Genomic DNA, 10,575 nt, shown 5'->3' with positions numbered 1-10,575 from the left:
TAACCTTTTTTTTATACTTACCAAGCATCCTCTCCGTTGTCTCCAGTGGTCCCAGGAGTGCATTGCGCGAGTGTGTGCGCACGCCGGTGATGTCACCGGCGTGCCTGGGAACTCGCGCAATGCACTCCTGGGACCGCTGGAGATGCCGGAGACGGTGCTGGAGGCCTGCCGTGGATGCCGGGGACAAAGTGGATGCCGAGGGACCATCAGGTACCACCAGGGGACATGTAAGTATGTTTAAAAAAAATATTCCAAAATCCGGAAAAATCCCTTATCCAGAATGTTCGTGGTCCCGAGCATTTCGGATAAGGGATACTCAACCTGTACTAATTTCCAGTGAAAATAGACACAAGCTGACCATTCCAAAACTGAACTACAAGGTCAGCAGAGTTCTCTTACTTAGTGGCTTTTAAGTTTGCTGCCGGCACAGTGCATCGTGCACATAGCACTCAAGGTCGATGAAGGGCATCAAGCCAGTTACAACAACTCAGATGTGGTCAGACGACCCAGCAGTTGGTTCTAGCGATGATTCACCACATATTAGGCAGATGCGTGGCCACAATATTGGATGGTTCTCCAATACATCCAAGTTGCCAGATCTGATATGATTATAATGAATTTCCTAATTCAAGTTGGCCAATGATGTCATACTTACACAATGTGTGTTAAACTTATTACCCTACCTAATGTTCCTTCCTATCTGTGCTCAGCCAGTTTGGACTTGATGTTGATGTGATAGTAGGACCACCACATTGGTTGACTTTTAGGGTATGAGACTTTCCACCTTAAAATGATATGTACCCTGCAGTTGCTATAACTGATCCTCTTTAAATAAATAGTGAGGCACACATGAAGTTGTTTTAAGCACTTCCCTTTCTTTCCCACAAACATGGATGGTTTTAATGGTAAGCATTACTGCCCCACAGCACGCAGGTCATGGGTTCAATTCCCGCCATGGCCCAAAGTGTGCAGAGTTTGTGTATTCTTCTTTATGCAACTATTGATGCAACTTCTGCTTTAAATCGTACTTTGCTCAATCCCATATCTGTAGCTTTGACGTCATGACTTGCCCTGAAATGTTCTGGGAGATTAGTCGCGCTCATCCTTAATATACGTTGCATGTGAAACTGCAAAGAAACAAACACACACAACCTGCTGTACTTCCGCTTTAAGAACTTCACTTCTGCACGGGGCAGCACAGATGGTGTAATGGTTAGCATTACTGCCTCACAGTACTGAGGCAATCAGTTCGATTCGCGCAATGACCGGTACTCTGGTTTCCTCCCACAATCCAAAAATATACTGGTAGGTTAATTGGCTCCCAACAAAATTAACCCTAGAATGTCTGTGTGTGTGTGTGTACATGTGGTAGGGAATATAGATTGTAAGCTCCACTGGGGCAGGGACTGATGTGAATGTTCAAATATTCTCTGTAAAGCGCTGCAGAATATGTGCTCCCCTGACAGATGTTAGAGGTCAAATAGGACCTGTAGCGTCTGTATCCTCCAAGATAGCGGCCATTTGGGGAGCGCTGTGGGGTCTCTGTCCATGTGGGCACAGAGACTTTGAGCCCCTGTGATGCTGGTGTTTGGGCTGATGGTACAGGGTACGGACAACATATTTCTTTATGGTACGCTGTATCACCCCATACAACCAGACTTGCACCACTGTTCAGACCTCAGATTTGTTCAGAACATGACCAGCAGCAAGGTATGGGAACTTATTGTAAGATAAAGAATAATAAACAAATGTGTTATGGCCAGCACAGTGGGGTAGTGCTTAACATTACTGCATCGTGAGTTCAATTCCTTGGTTCTCATCCCTACCTATCTAATAGCTCTTTAAGTGTTGTTTCTCTGATTCCACTTCCACTTTGAGTACCGCAAGCAGGAATGCATAAAGAGAGGCGGAGGCCCATGAGCAGTGGCCCTCCGGGCCCCCCTCCTCTCTAGCCGGCAATGCAGTAGACTCTGTGCACTAGAAGCACCAGGGTCTAATGGCTATTTTCCCAGCAATTGTTCTACTGCAAAAATGTCCACCATTCAAATTTTCATGGAGGCATGTACAACGCTGCTGTGGTTGCGAAGTATGCAGTGTGGGCCCCTCTGGACCCCAGGAGCCCATTATAGATGCACATCTCTTGTCAAACTAATCAGCTCTTTTAGATTTCGGTTTCATCTGTACGTTATAATCCAATCTATCTATTCTCCCCAGATGTCATCATCTGTATTGGACCACATCCCTGAATGCCTTTCAGCCATCTCATCTTGGATGTCTCCTTGCCACCTCAAACTTAATATCTTGAAAACAGCATTAATAATATTTCCATCGGCCAATAACAGTTACCAACCTGATATTTCTATCACTGTCAACAATCAGCCTTAACATACAAGCTTACTGCCTAGGTGTCATCCTTGACTCTGAGCAGTCCTTTGTTATGCATATTCAACCTGTCGCTAAATTATATTATTTGCATCTAAAAAACATATCCTATGCATATCATATTTTAGACAAGAAACTGCACAAACTGAAACCCATGCTCTCATTATCTGCCACATTATTGCATTTGTCTCCTTACTCTTCTTCCCCAAAACAGACCCTTCCACAACAATCCATGATGAATTCAACTGCGAGGCTGATCTTCAAAGCTAAATGTTCATCATCTGCCGATCTGCTCTCTCAGTCCCTCCATTGGTTACCTGTATTCTACCATATTCAATATAAAATACTCTTACTTACACGCAAAGGCCACTAACCAGCGCGACTGCAGCCCCAGGGCAGAAGCACCAGCCATATAGTGCACGGGGAAACACATAAACATGATCATAGGCCAGATGTACTTAGCCTTGAAAAGAGATAAAGTGGAGAGCGATAAAGTACCTGTCAATCAGCTCCTAACTGTCACATTAAAGACTGGGTTTACAAAATGCCAGTTTTGAGCTGGTTGGTTGGTAGTTTATCACTCTCTGCTTTATCACTTTTCGAGGCTTAGTACATCTGGCCCCATGTGAGAGGAGAGGTATTCCGGTGAGTAATTCTCTCGCTATCCCTAATCTCAATCCTTAACCCTTCCTCTAGTCAATGGCGTCAGTACCGGTGCGGATATTGTGCAAATGTTGACATTGTGAACCTGGTGAGAGTTGAGGATGTCGACCTGGTGACTGTCCAGAGTTTGAACCATGTTAATGTTCTGATGTCAACATAGGGATGTTGACCTTATTATGAACGTCGACCTGGTTACTGTTGGCCAATCAACCAGGTACCATTTAAACAACTGAACCCTAAAGCTATAAAAATCAAGGGAGTGTAACTGAGCAGCGCTTTTCTAATTTATTAATCTACAGTGACATCTGTCAAAACTGCTAGGCACATTCCTCCAAGACAAACATGAAGATTAAACATGTATACTTGCCAATTTATGGTTAGGCATGTATCAATTATTTAAGGGGATATGTTGTAAACATTAAACTGTCATCCCATCAGAATGGTTCTAGGTGACCACCCATCAGTTCTAGAAATATTTCAAGAGATATTTAACCCTCTAAATTGCAAATTGTGGATATTCTCATAGCTGCTTATAAGTGCAGAATGTAGACACAAAGACACACAAGGATTGCATTGACTGCAAACCACACAATGCAGAGGAGGCAATGCCCCTTACATTCATTAGCTGCAGGGATGAAATGTCCTGGTGGAGGCACTAAGTGCCAGTCACAACACTGTGAGATTATTCCATCCCCCTCTATGCCTTGCAGCCCCCCTGCGGGCAGCACATTGGGTGTGGCAGACCCCACATAAAAGAGCTGTATGGAGATTATAATATGAAGTCCGCAGTATGTCCATTCAGCTGTGAATCAGTTCTAGCACCTTGTAAATATACATTTCTGGTTCTCAATTGAACAGTCATGTATTGTTGTATATCCTTTTGCCTGTCCGAGACATCGCACCCCTACCTGGGGTGTGCACAGACTGTGGCCTTGATTTTATTTAGAGAGGGCATTCGTATTAATGATGATAATCTAGCACCTACAATCTAACAGTATGTAACAGTACCAATTTCCTTTGTTTCTGTTTGTACCAACAACATACAACTCTAGCTGATGGGGCAAAGTCATAACTGAAAAACACAGAAGGATGCCAGAAATATGTATCTAGGACTAGATGTTGGAAACTGCATCAAAATCAATACATTTAAGTCATTTGTAGGTAACCACATTTTACTGTGTATATCATGCATGTAATAACCCCTTCTTCTCTGATAATGTCATCATACATGACTGTGCTTTGACATCACCATACATGCATGCGCTCTGACATCTCCAAACATGCCGGTTCCCTAACACCACATACATGATGCCACTATGACATCAGCATACATGCATGTCCTCTGCCGCCACCATGCTTGCGTATACTCTGTCATCACCATAAATACATACATACATACAAGTACTCTGACATCACCATACATGCATGTCCTTTGCTGCCACCATGCATGCATATACTCTGACATCACCATACATGTCTGTTCTCTGACTCAACCATGCAATATATAACTGCACTCTGAAATCACCATACATGCATGTCCTCTGCCGCCACCATGCATGCGTATACTCTGACATCACCATAAATACATACATAAATGTACTCTGACATCACCATACATGCATGTCCTCTGCTGCCACCATGCATGCATATACTCTGACATCACCATACATGTCTGTTCTCTGACACCACCATGCATGCCTGTGCTCTGATATTATCATACATGCCTGCGCTCTGATGTCATCATACATGCCTGCACTGTGATGTCATCAGATATGTCTGTGCTCTAACATGCCGGCACGCTAACGTAATCATAAATTCCTGTATTCTGACATCATCAGACATGCCTGCACTCGGATAGCATCATACATGCCTGCCCTCTGACACTATTATACATGCTGGCATTCTGACATGACCACACATGCCTACACCCTAACACCACCACGCATGCATGTACTTTGACACCACCATACATGCATGTACTCTAACCTCACCATACATGTCTGCGCTCTGACATCACCATACATGTCTGTCACCGTACATTTAGGGGGTTATTCTGCGACAGCGCATGCGCAGAAACTTTTATGCTCATGTGCAGTCGATTGGTGCGAGTGGGCGCGGCAAATTGCTTATTCGCTGGTCTGTTAGCACCCAGCAGTGCAGGTGGGGGGCATGGGGCAGTGGTGAGGGGCTGCAACCATGGGAACGCCCAGCATTTCATGGGGGTCCCCATGAAAATGCTGGACATTTCCATGTAAATGCACCGGTGACGCAGGTGCAGGGGGCGAGCAGCTGACGTCAGCAGATGTCAGCTGCCTGCCCTCTTCCCATACAGCATACCTCCCAACATTCCCGATTACAGCGGGACAGTCCTGATTATCAGGGCCTGTCCCGCTGTCCCTCCCGCGGTCGGCAGTGTCCCGCGGTGTGGGGGGGCTGTTGGGAGTCCCCCCTGTCGGCTGCTAAGCAGCGGGGAACAGGGGCGGATCCAGGATAAAATGACAGGGGGGGGCACCATGATAAAAAAGGGTTTGGGTGGGGGAGGGGCGGGGTTAATGGTGCCAGTGTACATGTTAAGAGAGCGGCAGGAGAGGGTTGGAATGGAATTAAAAATAGGCCCTGGCATTTAAAGTACGGAGGCCCACCATGGCGACAAAAGTGAAGGATGAAGTTGTGCGCGCGCCAAAGGCGCGCTCCAGAAAAGGGTGTGTGGCCACTCAACAGGGGGCGTGTCAACACCATATACAACTTCTACACATTATGCAACAAAATACTAGACCCCATTATACTTGCCCCTTACACATGATGCCAAATGGAATGAGTCAAAATTGACATAATGCCACATGGATTGAGCCAAAATTCAAATAATGCCACATGGATTGTGTCAAAATTCACATAAATTCTTATAATGCCACATGGGTTGAGCCAAAATTCACATAATGCCACACGGATTGAGACAAAATTCACATAATGCCACATGGATTGAGCCAGAATTCACATAATGCCACACAGATTAAGCCAAAATTCACAATACACTTCATAAACAGGGACATTGTCCACCAAAGGCTCGCATTAAACATTTACACCATAATGTCCATTACACGTTAAGTTACACGCCATTATGTCCATTATGTGTTATGCCAAACACCATAATGCCTATTAAAAATTATGCTACATAAGTGCTGCTTCTCTACATGCTCATTGCCAAGGGTTCCATGCTCATTGCCAGAGGTTCCATGCTTGTTGCCATGTGGGATTACATGCTCATTGCCAAGGGGGAATACATGCTCGTGGTAAATGGGGGACAGCCGCCACCAGGCAGAAGTGATAGCCACTGACAGTGGCAGAGCCTGGCTGTATTCAGAGCACTGCAGGTCCCGGCTATTTGAAATAATACCCCTTTCACACCAGAAAATGCATTCCCAGGTTGGCCCCTTTTACACCAGCCTAGTCCCTGCATTTTCTGGTGTGAGGGGGAGAGAAAACCACCCCTCCCCCCTTTAACCAGTTATCTCATTTAGGCCCTTATTCTGATCGGTGCGGATATTCCCGAATTCTTACGGTGCGGTCCGCACGCCACGGTGTGCTGCCGCGTGCGGCCATCGTCCGTAGAAACGCCCACGTGTCCTCCGCATTCGGACGGACTCACTCTTTAAGAACAGGGCGTGTTTACGGACGACATACAAACCATGCGTGTGCGGGAGAATCACTCCGATTCTGCACGGTATTACAGAGTATTACAGAGTATGCACGGGAATACCGCATCCGAACGGGAGGCAAGCGGTGCTTCCGCACGTAAGCGGTGTATTTACGCCAAACAACCCACTATTATGTCTATTCTGCAATACATCACATGACCCACTTATTCAATTACCTATCCTCATACAAAAATGCTTATTTGGAATTGGAATCAATTAGATGCCAATATATCCTTACAAGCATGCCTAACACATGCATTGCACACATTAACCCTTACAGCAATTGAAGTGCAATGGTTTCAATTAAAGCACTGACAAGCGTCCTATTAGTGAGTAATGAGTAAAGGAGTCGATTCTATTGGGTTCAGGTGTTAATGCTTGTAGTCATTAGGCGGTCCGTTCGCCTACCGCAGGAACGAGTGGTGTCCGCTAAGCAATACTAGCCTTTTGGACACCGCACATTTCTTCCCTTTTTGTTCGCGTGCATTCGGAGTGGTATCCGAATGCACGCCCCCCAACATAAGTGTACTCCCCCGTGTCCGCCCATGTTTCCGCCCCGTTTTGCCCACTTTGAAACTACGCCCATGTGTCATTCCGCATGACGCCCATAATACGCCCATATTTCCCGACTGATTGCGGTGAACAGTTTTGTACGGGATTTGCCCGAACAGGTACGGAGTCAAGGCGTGGCACATGCGCGTTGCGTTCTCCACGCATGCGCAGACGCCGTAAAGACGCGATCCGAAAGTATGCGGAAAAGTACGCGTCAATCAGAATAAGGGCCTTAACCGGCTATATCTTTGGAACCAACTGACCCATTTACATGAGACAAGTATTATATTGAAGAACTTTTGAGTTGGCTTTGAATGATTTTGGTCCAGTGAAACTGGAACGTTTGGTTCCAGAGTAATCTGCCCTCAAAATCATGAACAGCCATGAAATTACATTTCAAAAATAAAAAATTCGGTTTACATGCAATATCTCTGGAACCGATTGACCGATTTGGACCAGCCTGGTATCATATTGAAGGCCCAGCGATTTGGAATTGAATGATATCAACCACAAGCTTCTGAGATGCCAGGACGGGAACTGGCAGCCGTCGGAACCGGGTGGGGGTTGGAATTGACGGGTCCCATATTATCCTATGGGGAAAAAACGTTACAGGTTTGCCAGGCAATATCTCCGGTTCCCGGGGGACTAGAGACACGGGGCTGGGCTCGTTGGAAAGCCCTGGTCCTCAGATACAAAATAAATGACAGGGGGGGCACGTGCCCGGGTGCCCCCCCCCTGAATCCGCCACTGGCGGGGAATAAACGCTGTGCGCATGCGCACAGCGTCTATTACCGCAGCCAGGGGGCTGGGGGCATGGCTAGAGGCTCACAGAGCCTATGGGTCATGCCCCCATAGCGGCAAAATGGGGGCGTGGCCTCACGGGGAGCCACACGTATAGGCCACGCCCCAAAAAATTAGGTCACGCCCACGAATTTTACGGCGCGCCTGTGGCGCTCGGCAGCTGCGTCCCTCCTCGGACTCCTCCAAAGTTGGGAGGTATGCATACAGGGAGCCCGCAGATCTAAGACACCAGATAGATAAACGTGGCTACATCTGTATTACCATACATACGTGTGTTTTGCTATCACATTGTTGGGGGGGCAGTGACATTGCAGTGTTTGGTGTATGGAAACTGAACTTGGTCAATTTATATATACAGCATATTTCTCAGTGCTGAGGGGTTCGTCTTATAGACATGCAACATATATTTTAAATTGATTTATTATTATTATTATTATTATCATTATATTACTACTATTATTATTACTTAGTTAATGTCATTAGTTTCCGATTATTTGCTTCAACCCAGTTATTTATTTTATATTTATACTTTATGTTTTTGTATACTGCTCTTTAATCACATTCATGCGTTAGTTATATGTAGATAATATAAGGGGTCTGTACAGGTGCAGGCATTAATAATGCATATTGCCCCCACAGCGGACGATTGTAGCCTCCTCTTCTGTAGTTACTTCTAAATTTTCATGTGCATTAATCATCAGTGTACAGCTCCACAGAATATGACAGCGCTTTATAATTAAGATTAATTTGGCTTTTAGTATACATCCCATCTATACATTACTAACTGGACCTCATCAGACAGGGTCTCTAGCACTTTACCATAAAGAGCGTCTGACCTCGGAGTGATGGGGGGTGGCGGTATCTGGCAGGTGATCTGTATGTAGATGACCCTCTATGATATTCACGCAGCCTATTGTGGTGTTAATTATGTGTAATTGAGGCTGGTGTATGACAATAATAATGTATATTAATAAATATGAGGCCCAGCGTTCTGCTTGGACCTACTGTTCCTTGCAGGTGCTAGCTTGCCGGTCTCTTGAGCATCTCTTATGTAGTTCATGTAGTTGCTAAGCAGGTGCTTTTTAAAATACAAGAAAATATAACAGACTCCAAAAAAACAAAAGGATGTGTTTGGGTTAAACTTGCAAGCATGGAGAATTGTTTGGTTGAAGCAAGGTCTGCTTCTGCTGGGATGTCACATTTCCTGTGGTGAAGCCTGCATTGGCTGCTAATAGAGGTCTAATTGATGGGTGAAGTCCCATTTCCTCGCTCTCTCCTTTATTGCTCCATCCAGTCTGTTGCAAAATATAACCTTAATCTGATTTAGCAATTCCTCCAGGATTCAGTGCAAGCCTGCAGCACAGGAAAATCGTTATTAAAAAAGTTACCGGAGAGGCGTGGATTCTCTACGCTGCCTTTTAAAATCCTACCAGGGTCCTGACATCTAACACTTTCTTTTTTTTTTCATAATCATTTAAGTTGCATTATTATTAATATCATATAATATCACCCATTGTCTCTGAATACAAATGGGATCTCCAGTCTGCCTAGAGGTACACAAAGCGCACTCAGCAAGGCTAGCAGTGCAGCTCATATTTCTAACCTGATAACATGTACATCATATTACTCACCAGCGTTAGAACCTCATCATACGGTATATGGCTGCTGTGTTAGAGACTCGTTCACTAATAAAAGGACATATTGTTAATTTGTGTATTATAAAAAAAAAAAAAGATCTTATTGAATTGTGAATTCTGTGAATAGATTGTAAAATTGTAAATTCAATTCAAATGTTTTCAAATGTGCACCAATAAATAAATAAACCAGTCAGAATTTCCAAGTGCTCTATAAGTGGTTAGTGTTAGGGGTATAATTGGTTCACAATTGGTAGTTCGGGCATGTTATATACAATTGGGTAGTTTATTTATCATATTATACTGTATAATGAACTTTACTCTGCAACTCTATTAATAATACCCCAATGTAAAGTGCTCTCTCTTTATAAACATTCCTCCAGTATGTACATGAAAGTGAGTTTATAATGTATTTGTGGGGACAACCAGGATCAGATTGGGAAAATGAGATCTAAAATCAATAGGGTGCATATTAGGGTGTGGTATATTTCACCGACAGTCGGGATTCTGACAGTCATTACTCAGACGTCGGAATCCCGACTGCACAGCGGGTGGAGCGCAATGAAGCCCCTTGTGGGCTCGCTGCGCTCGCCACGCTGCGCTCGCCACCTATTTTATTCTCCCTCTATGGTGGTCGTGGACCCCCACGAGGGAGCACTCGGAATTCCGACTGTCGGGGAGCTGTCCAGCACCCGCATATTAAACAGGAACTGAACAGTTAGTGCTACCTTGGTCATGGGGAGTACAATCTAATTTAGTGACTGTTGCTCACTTGCCCATAGCACCATCAAGAATATTGATACTATTATTATTCTTTATTTATATGGCGTCTCAAGGAGTCCGCAGCA

This window comes from Crinia signifera, chromosome 1, assembly GCF_055691185.1.
Source record: "Crinia signifera chromosome 1, ASM5569118v1, whole genome shotgun sequence".
NCBI lineage: Eukaryota > Metazoa > Chordata > Amphibia > Anura > Myobatrachidae > Crinia > Crinia signifera.
Note: the sequence above shows the minus strand (reverse complement) of the source record.